We start from the raw sequence: 10,013 nt of genomic DNA, 5'->3' as shown, positions 1-10,013 counted from the left end.
ACCCCCCCCCACTCCCCCCACTCCCCCCACTCCCCTCACCCCCCAATAGTGCGGGCAGCCCTGGGGCCTGGGTAGGAGGCACTCTGAAAGGTGGCGGCAGGGGCCGGACTGGGCGCGCGCTCCGGTCCCCGCCGCGGCATCGAGCGCAGGCTCCGCTCCGGGCGGCGGGGACGCGCGCGGGAGGGGGCGCTTTAAGCCAGAGCCGCGGTTTCCGCAGGAGCTATTTTTAGCGGCGCGTCGTCCGTCTTCTTCCCCGGCTTCCAACGTGGTAGCCTCCCGCTCGCAGCCGCCCGTTGGTGGCTGCTTTCCGCCTGTTCCCATTCCCCCCCGCCGCTCCTCGCTCTTGGTAGCGTCCACGCAGGCAGGTCCGGAAACTGAGCATGTGTGGAAGCGCTCGGCGGCCTCGGCGGCGGCGCGGGCAGAACTGGGCTGCGTCAGGCTGAGCCCATTCACCGCGCGGCCGCAGGAGCGCAGCGCCGGCGCCGCGCCGCCTAGCCCCGCCGAGAGGGGCGCACTCGCCGCCTCGGGGCCCGCCGCCGCTCACCGCAGCCCCCTCCTGGCGACCGGCAAGTAAGTTTGTAAGGTGGTTGGGCGGTGGGACGAAGGTTCTGCGCCCCAGGGAGCCCGGGCTGGCTGGCGGGAGGCGCGGCTAGCCGCTGCCCCGAATGCCCGGCGCCTCGGCGAGCCGCGTGGCCAATTTGAGAGCGGGCGGCCGCCGGGATGCTCGAGCCGGGGCGACCGGCAGAGCAGGAGGGCTGAACTGACTCTGGCGGGGGCCGAGGGGGCCAACTTGGGCAGAGGGGAAGGACCGCGAGGTGAGGGGAAAGGACCCGGCAGGCGGGGAGCGGGCTGGTGCGGGTTGGAGAAGCTAGGTTTGGGTGCGGGTGCCCGGCCGAGAAGAGCCGCAGAGGGAAAGCGGGGTGTCTCCGGGGGTTAGGGTGGGAGCGGCGTGAGAGCGCAGTATAGGGGCTGTTGCAGGGTGTGTGTGTGAGCGTGTCCTGGCCGGAGCGGCAGAGATGGAAAGTGGGGCGCGTGAAAAGCGGATTTGAAAGAGAGCAAAGGACGCTGGTGGAAGGGACAGTAGGTTCCGGAGAAAACGAGTGGACCCGGATAATTTGGGGAATTAGTGCCAGGTTCAGGGCGCTGTAATGATGGTGCGAGGCAGCCTTGAATCAAGGTCTTTGGAGTGAGTATGCGAGGCTACTGTTGGGAACCGTCTGGAGAGAGATGGATGCCGAAAGTGGCCTGGAAGGGCCAGCTGAAAAATCGTTGAGGGATTTGGGTGAGCAGGAGGAGGGCAGCGGTGCAGAGATCGGATGGAGGAACCGGGCTGCTGGTGAGCCAAAGGCTCGGGAAGGGGTTTAAGGCTACGTGTGGTCCCCTGAATACTAGTAGCGGTCCTCTGAGGTTCATTTGCACCCCAGGCTCCTCCTCCTTTTCCTACCTGGCTTGGTCGCAGGGCCGCTTGCTTGCTCTGGGCGAGCTAGTGGGAGATTTGGACAGATCAGGCAGCCGGGAGGGCAGTTATTTACATGGGAACTGCCTGGGCTTCCCGTAAGTGGTTCCCGGCCTCCTCGGAGTGCAGTCTGGAGTCGGAATGTGTGTATTGCAGGGGGCGGAGAGGGGTGGTGTCTCTTCTGGGCCGTAGGAATCCGTGGTCTGGCCCGGAAGGTAAGGTGTTTTGGGCTGGGAAGTCAGGCAGAAGTCTGTAGCGTGCAACTCGCGGCGGGGCGTGTGTGCGCGAGTGTGTGCGTGTTGCCAGCCCAGGGTCGCGTCTGTTGCTGCAGTCTGTCTCCATGACGAGGAGATCCCGGGATCCACAGGCGGCACGGGGAGGGGATTAAGGGAAACGTGTTTTCCTACGTCTCTTCTGTCTCCTTTCCCCAGGGTCACATTCCTTGCTCGTCCAATGATGCACCTTTCTAATCTCTTCCCGGTCCCCTGCACACCCCGAACACCCCGAACCTGGCTCCAGTCTTGTGCTCTGATTTGGTACCCCGAGGCGGCAGCCGTCCCTTCTGTGCGGGGGAGGGAGGGGTGAGGGGGAATCCTAGGAGTCCCGGCGGCCAAAGGGGCTCCGGCCTCAGTTCCTTACCTGGGGCGTCACTCCGGGGGTCCGCAGTTCACTCTGCTGCCCCTGCAGGTGACGCGGTGATGTTACCCCACGGACTCCGGAAGCATGATGGCTCCAAATGGCCATTGGGACCCAGAAGCCCGGCAGAGTGACCAGCACTCATGGGTTTTCGAGACCAGGGATCTTCCGTGAGTTTCCCACATGTAAATGTAACTTAAAAAGAAAATAAGACCAGATTAATAGAATAAACAAGCGTCTAATGCAAAAAGCTTTATGCAAAAACGCCTCTTTGACTTGGAAAAATTTCACCCACCAACCGCAAGAAGGGAAGAAGCATCTTCAGCATACAGGATCGGAAGCCGGGGAGATGGGAGGGGGGGCGGGATCTGTTACCACGTCTGCGCCTTCTCAGACTCCATCCAGCTTTCAATGCTCTCTGCCGTTGCCATATTTTTAGAGGGACTTTACCAGATACGGGGAAATGAGGATGAAGGTGACTCTGGAAACCTGTACCATCTATGGAAGGACTCGGAAAGGGAAGAGTGAGAACTTATCTACTGTCTGCGGATTCCTAAGAGGGCTGGGCTCTGAGGTGGTTGTGCAACCACCAGAAATAGTTCCTGCATCCAAATTGCAGGGGGAGCCGCAGATGAAGGGAAGTGAGAACTCTAGAAAAGTGGTGAGGATCATGGTATGGGCTGTCTTGCTGGGTGATCACTGACCTGTGGAGGGATACAGCAGAAAGGACAACAAGCTTCATGGCCAGGGCACATCCTCATATTCCATGTGACAGTGGCTTTCTCAGTTTCTAGAACAGTAACTGTTGAGATGCACCTTATGAAATATGTCCGTGATTCTGGATATCTGAAAGGTGAAGACTGAATAAAGACTTAATGCTGTCAGTTTCTCCTTCTATTACTATGTTTTTTTTTTTTTTCCATTGATTATTGTTAGAACATGTAGTTAAGGTTAGCCATCAATTCTGTTCTCCCTGGAGTGCTGTACAGATACAACATAACCTTATATGTTTGCCCTGTTTTGTTTGTTTGGAGGTCAAGGAGGAGTGATTATTGCGTAAATTGATTTGGGTGTCCCCCCCCCACCAAAAAAGGGCAGAATTGAGGCTCCTGAAGAGCTTATGACCATGTGGAGGTGAAGTCTTCATTTATAAAATGTTAAATTTAATGTGAAACGAGAAAACCCTTCTCTCTCTATCCTTCATCTCTTGCATTGGAAATAGGATTGTATCCTTGGACTGGTTCTTAGTCCTCAGAAGCATATTTTGACAGTAATTTTCCAGGAGGATTGTTTCCTAAGCCCTGGTATGCTTTAAGAAATATTCAGTGAAATCTTTGCTGTCCTAAGGTAAAGGCGTTTTAAAAAAGTGCTGAAATGACTTGATGAGACAGAACTACGAGAGAGAAAGAAATGTTAGTCAATATGGAAGGAGAGAAATCACCTGTTACCTCAGGGTATCTTTTTGATAGGCTTAGAACAGTGGTTTTCTAGAGGGGTGACTTTGCCCCTCCCCCCTCCCCCAGGGTACACTGGCAACATCTGGAGACATTTTTTGGGAAGAGGGGTACTTCAGGCATCTTGTGGGCAGAGGCCAGGAATGTTGTTAACATTCTACAACACACTGGGTAGTCAGTCTCCCACAATAAAGAATTATCTGACTCCAAATCTTAGTAGGGCTGAATTTGAAAAACCCTGCCTTATCACAAGATATGTTTTGAAATAAAAACAACTCTTGTTAGGATACTTTCACATATGGCTATTGGAATTCATCTTGAAAATTAGTAGGAGTAGTTAGTACTAAGAGGCTTTCTTTGCAAAATGGCTCCATGTTCAAAAACACTTGTTTTAGGGAAATTGAAGAGGTTTCCTTTTAGCAGAACTTCTTTTCAGTCTTGAAAACAAATCCTAGCCTGTATTGGGAATGTCTACAATGATAGGTTGTATAGTGTACATATGAACTGAGTAAACATTTTTGATGAAAACAAGTTATAAAACTGTTCAGCTACATATTTTCCACTGAACTGGTTTGGTAATTGCTCTTTAACGTACATAATTAAAATTTTTAAAATTAAAATTAATTAAGATTACAACTAGTAATTTTTTTCATGTGGTGAGGGATTGAACAGAATTGGAGGAAAAAATGTTAGATGAATTTTTATTAGAAGCCTCATAAAATGTTCCAAAGTGAAACCTTAGTATTTGTAGACATCAACGCAAGAAGGTAAGAATCCCATATAATTTTCATGTATTGAGTTCCAATTTTAAGTTGACAGCATGGCATGTGTTGATAAACAGACCTTTCTAGCTTGTAGCACAGTACTCTTGCCTAGAGAAAAAGAGCAATAGCTTACACTCATGAATGTAATAAGATCAGGGAACAGGTCTAAGACCACGGTATGCAGGAACTCACAACACTTACTAGATAAAAGCTTTGTCATTATCACAAGGAGGTCTAGAAGAACTAAAGAGATTTGGTCACTATTTGACCTTTTCTCCTTGCCCCCCCCCCCATTGTTTGGTGATTGGTTGGTTGATACCACAGTTCATTCTACAGAGATCATCATTAGGGCTGCTTACTTCCTTTCTCGTTCTAATAACCATTCCCTTCACTCCTGGCCATGGCCATCCCTCAGTCCCTCAGGAGTTTCTGTAGCAGAAGAGACTTCAGACTCTTGCTAAGTCTCTGGGGTACCCAGTAATCCCTCCCTTGTTTCCTGTGTGTACAGACATAAACAGCTCTTCCCTGTTTCCATTTGGAGCAGAGATTGGTGTCTCTCTTGCAAAAAAGCAGTGGGAAAGCGCTTGTTTCCCACAAAGTCAACCTCAGTGTCTCTGGTTGCCTGTTTGAATTGTTTTTCAGTTGTTCGTTCAGTTGCTGTTAGGAAGGCTTCCTCTTTCCCAGGGGAATGGTGAAAGAACCAAGGAAAATAGAACTTCAGTGTGAACAAAACTGGTGTTGGTGGAGTGTCCCTGTCATTGGACTATATAAAAGCTCATGGATATGATTTGAACCAATGAGAATCATGTATTACAAATTCAGCAAGCATTTGTCAATGCAACGGTAGCAAGTCCTGTTGTAGGTACCGGGACTATTGGCATCTTTAAGGGTAGGCTGCCGTGTGCATAGCAGTCAGTTTCAAAACTAAGGTCATTCAGAGAACATGCATTGTTTTATACACATCTTTTTTTTTTTTTTTAAAGATTTTATTTATTTATTTGACAGACAGAGATCACAAGTAGGCAGAGAGGCAGGCAGAGAGAGAGGAGAAAGCAGGCTCTCCACGGAGCGGAGAGCCGGATGCGGGGCTCGATCCCAGGACCCTGGGATCATGACCTGAGCGGAAGGCAGAGGCTTTAACCCACTGAGCCACCCAGGCGCCCCTGTTTTATACACATCTTTAAAACTGTATCTGTAAACAGGATGGTTACTCATTTTCATGAAATTTGGAGCAATTATAGAGATACAGCATAATTCTTCAAAATACTTCTGAACACAGACCTTCAGAGGGGAAGGTTATGTGGATGTCTGTGTAGACTAGACAAAGAGGGCATGAGCGATTTAGGGTGAACGCGGTCAGTTCTTGTCTCCCCATTTTCTTTCTTTAGGAAGTGGTTATTGATTGTGTTTGACATCAGAACAAGGAGAAATGGTTCCCTTCCCTGCAGTTCGCGTGTTGAATAGCTGTGTGCCCTTATATGCTGCTGATAGTCCTGGTGGAAGAAAGCCTTGGGATGGCTGGTATGATGGTTAGAAGGAAGCAGAATTTGAAATCAGTTCTGTCCTAATCGTGTTTGCAGTAGAGACTCTGACGACACACCTTCAGAGACTGAGCAAGCCGTGTCACTGTTTTGAGGTGACTAATAGAAAGATTATAGAACTGAGCATTTTTGTTGTTCCGCACATTAGGTCATACATACACCTTATTTAGGGGCCCATGGATTAATATAGCGGTTCCATTACTTAAAAAAAAACTTGCTGGTCATCGTGGCATGTCAGTTATCATCCCAGTTGAAAGAAAGGTAGCGTGAGGGCAGAGAATTTTATCAAACGCTGTATGTTGCTCCCGTCGAACTTGAGAACAACAACAGCAAAAGTAGGATTTGAAATTTATGCTATGGCAAAGGCAAAGAGGGTTTCTTCTTTTTATTTCATTATAGTTTATTATCATTAAGGATGAGCGATAGCAATGCATGAAATAGGCGACCTGCCTGTGGAAGGTTTTACTTTTGTTTATAGATGCATATTCATCTTGAAGAAACAAATAGCCCAGGACATCTCCTGAGGCTTTCAGCCTTCATTATAAATAGCATGTCTCTTCTATCTCTGGGAAATTTATTATGTGATGTCATTTAGAATCAGAATACTGGGCTAAGCTGATACTGATACAGTCCTTTCTAATTTTGTGATTTAGAGTTGTCTCTGTCTTCTTGAAGAAGGTAAAAGCGACGTGCTGTTTGTCATTGGGAGCACAGTCACGGGTGCTGACAGCAGCCTGTGGTACACAAGCACATGATGCTACTTGACATTGGTCTGGGACCCCACTGACCAAAACAGAGATGTCAGTTTTCTAGATTTTGAAGCCTGATTTTAACAATTTTGATTTGAACCAATACTGTGACCAGGCTTGAGAATCACTTGATATATTTGGAAAACACCAACTGATGAAGCAGAATGCTAACCACGCATTATGAGGAAAGAGCTATAGCAGTTTTGGATCAAGAACTTTGCAGCCAAATCTGGTCCTTCTACTTAGTAGTTTTTTGACTTTAGATGAACTTCTTTTTAACTTCATGGAGCTCCAGTTCCTCATTTTTGAAATGGTGATAATTTTTTCTTTTTTTCCTGCAGAGTTCATGATAGGATTAGAAGAAATATTTTTAAAGTGGAGATGCCTATTAAATATGGATGTGGTGGTCTTATCCATGCTTCTGGTGCCGGAATTTACATGGTTGGTGTCCAAGAAGGGGGAGCAGAGAGTATAGGGAGTCAGAAAGGTCATGATGAGCAAAGGGAGGGGGGAAAAGGGCCATGGTGTGCATCATAGGTTAGGAAGGGATGTCAGCGGTGAAGTCATCTGATGTCTTCTTCTAACTGATGAGGTGTTGGGGATTCAGGATTATGAAGTGATTTGCTCAAGTTCAGCAGTCACTGCATCATTTCAGCTGAGTCTACATTTTTTTCAAGTTTCTGCTCAAACCTTCTCCACCGTAATAGCACACTTAGATTCTTGGTTAAATCCATATTTCTTCTATTTATTTAAAAATGCTTATTTATTTGAAGAACGTCTCTTTTCAGTTGTTATAGTCCAGGTTTTCTATACGTAAAAAAAAAGTAAATAAATAAAAATAAAAATCAGTGGATCTGTAATTGAATTTGTATAGTTCAGCTTAACTGTTCACCTAATGATCAGATTGATCAAGGACATATTCATTTTTTTCCTAATTGGGGTGAACATAAATAGAATTTTAGGTAAAGGTATCTAAGAACCAAAAGTACCACTATGGATAATATTCTTCAGCTAGGTTACATTTATTAATGATCAGAAAATTGAAGATTGGCCTTCTCGTGGTTCTGATGCCAAAGGTCATAGTGATGTTGTTGTTGTTGTTGTTGTTTTTAAAGATTTTATTTATTTGACAGAGATCACAAGTAGGCAGAGAGGCAGGCAGAGAGAGAGAGGAAGGGAAGCAGGCTCCCCGCTGAGCAGAGAGCCCGATGCGGGGCTCGATCCCAGGACCCTGAGATCATGACCTGAGCCAAAGGCAGAGGCTTTAACCCACTGAGCCACCCAGGTGCCCCGTGATGTTGTTATTTTAAATCAGTTTAATGCTGTTGCCATTGTGGTTTCTTGAAAAGAGTTTCGGATTCAATAAAAATGTAAAAACCTATACACATTAGAGGTACTTTGCAAGTTAAGTTGTATTATGTATGCTGTCTTATTTGTAATTTATGGTGAAGATATGTAATCAGTTTGCGGTAATGAAAGACTTAAAAGTGGAAACCAGGACAGATGGCAACTTTTAAAGGACATTCCCTTTAGAATCAGACAGACTTGAATTCAAATCTTTTTTTTTTTTTTTTTTTCAGCTGGTGGCTGTGAAAACTTGGGCAAATTATTTGGCTTTCTAGTTTCTCCTATCTATTGAGAATCACAAATCAGATACCAGATTATGAGTATGATTTTTGTTGTGATTGAGGGAGATAAGCGAATAAAGATGTTAGCATCAATCCTAGCACCCTTTGTCCTTGTACATTGCTAATCCTACCATATTTCAGCCTTGCCCTTGAAGGTGATCATTTATACTTGAATCAGTTCAGATTCTTTTATTGTCAAGAATCAGAAAACCTAATTTCAAGTGGCTTAAGGAAAAAAAAAGTCTTCATAATTACGTAACTGGGTACAGGAGGGAACTGTGTCTCTAAGTAGGACCTGATCTAGGGTCTATACCACGTGACAAGTTCCTTGTTTTCCTGTTGCACTTTTTTTTTTTTTAATTTTATTTATTTATTTGAGAGAGTAAGAGAGCATGAGCCGGGTGAGGGGCTGAGGGAGAAGCAGACTTCCCACAGAGCAGGGAGCCCAATGCAGGGCTCGATTCCGGGATTCTGGGATCATGACCTGAGCTGAAGGCAGACACCTAACTGACTGAGCCACCCCACAGGTGTCCCCCCAACCCATTGCAGTCTCTTAGTTCCCCTTCCTGAGTGTTGGATCTATTTGTGACAGGGTCTCTCCTTGGGGTTCTAAGATGGCTGCCAGAAGCTTGTAGGGCTTTATTCTCTCAGGTTCAAATCCAGTGAAGGTGAGAATCTTCTCATAGCTGTCGCAGAAGAACGAAGAAACTGCTCTTTTCAGAAATCCCAAGAAACATCCCCTTCATATCTTGCTGGCTCCAGTTAGGTAAGAGCCTAGTGTACCAGTCACAGTGGCCAGGATGATATAGGTTGGTTGGTATATGTTTTCCTATAGAAAGGTAGGAGTTTGTTTTGGGGAGAAGAAAGATTCTGTATTAACAGATAAAGAAGAAGGGGCCACTACAGCACTTATGTTATTATTCAGCCCTAAAGAAAAATGTTGTAGTCATGGTTTTATTTCATCCAAGTCATGGTTGAAGTCTAGAGAATTCTCCCCTCTCCACTACTGAATAGATCTGAATCGTCATGATTAAAAGATACCAATGTATATTAGCTTTCATCCTTAATTATACATCATTAGACTGGATGGATAGACACTGAGATTTATGTTTTGTTGCAGATAAACATTTGTTGGGGCACCTGGGTGGCTCAGTCAGTTAAGTGTCTGCCTTTGGCTCAGGTCATGATCCCAGAGTACTTGGTTTGAGCCCTGCATCAAGCCCGCATTGAGCCCCACATTGGGCTCCCTGCTCAGCAGGGAGTCTGCTTCTCCCTCTCCCTCCACAGAAGACTTTTAAATGCAGTTGTTTTCTAAGATAAAATGTGGTCTTACATTGAGAATTAGTATAGTAATAGACTAAGGATTCCTTCTCATCTGTGTTTAAATCTTTATGTAAATCACAGTGACAAGATGTCACAGGCACATACCACAGTTTAGCAGAAGAATGTTAACAGCCATGATAAATAGCTTTGAGTAAAAAATATTTTATTCTGTTTTCATTCATCTAGATGGTTTAGTGACATAAACATCATTGCATTTTTAAAGCCAGCTTTTAAGCTACTATAAAATATAATCTACTTGTGATGAGTGAGGTGAACATGTCAAGGTTAAAAATTGGTTTTCCCATAGTTACTTCCCAACATGAGGGAATATATATTCTAGCATAATGAGTTAAAAAATAAAAGAATGACAGAAATAAGTAGGACATTTATTACCACTAGATCTATTTAGATCTTAAATTCTTAAAAGGGCCAAGGAAGTTTAAAGGTACTCTTTTATATCAC

The 10,013-nt window shown here is 45.8% G+C and overlaps 1 protein-coding gene across 1 annotated transcript in view; it reads left to right on the top strand.

Moving 5' to 3' along the window:
* Positions 1-420: 420 nt before the first annotated feature.
* LOC308341129 (oxidation resistance protein 1-like) overlaps positions 421-10,013 on the top strand; it is a 365,268-nt gene continuing 355,675 nt past the window's right edge. The window contains exon 1 of the mRNA XM_080800816.1: positions 421-570. The gene's annotated coding sequence lies outside the window, so the exon portion shown is untranslated. The remainder of the gene's footprint in view (positions 571-10,013) is intronic.

This window comes from Martes martes (assembly GCF_963455335.1).
Source record: "Martes martes genome assembly, chromosome: 4".
Taxonomy (NCBI): domain Eukaryota; kingdom Metazoa; phylum Chordata; class Mammalia; order Carnivora; family Mustelidae; genus Martes; species Martes martes.
This window is presented reverse-complemented; position numbering and strand designations above follow the sequence as displayed.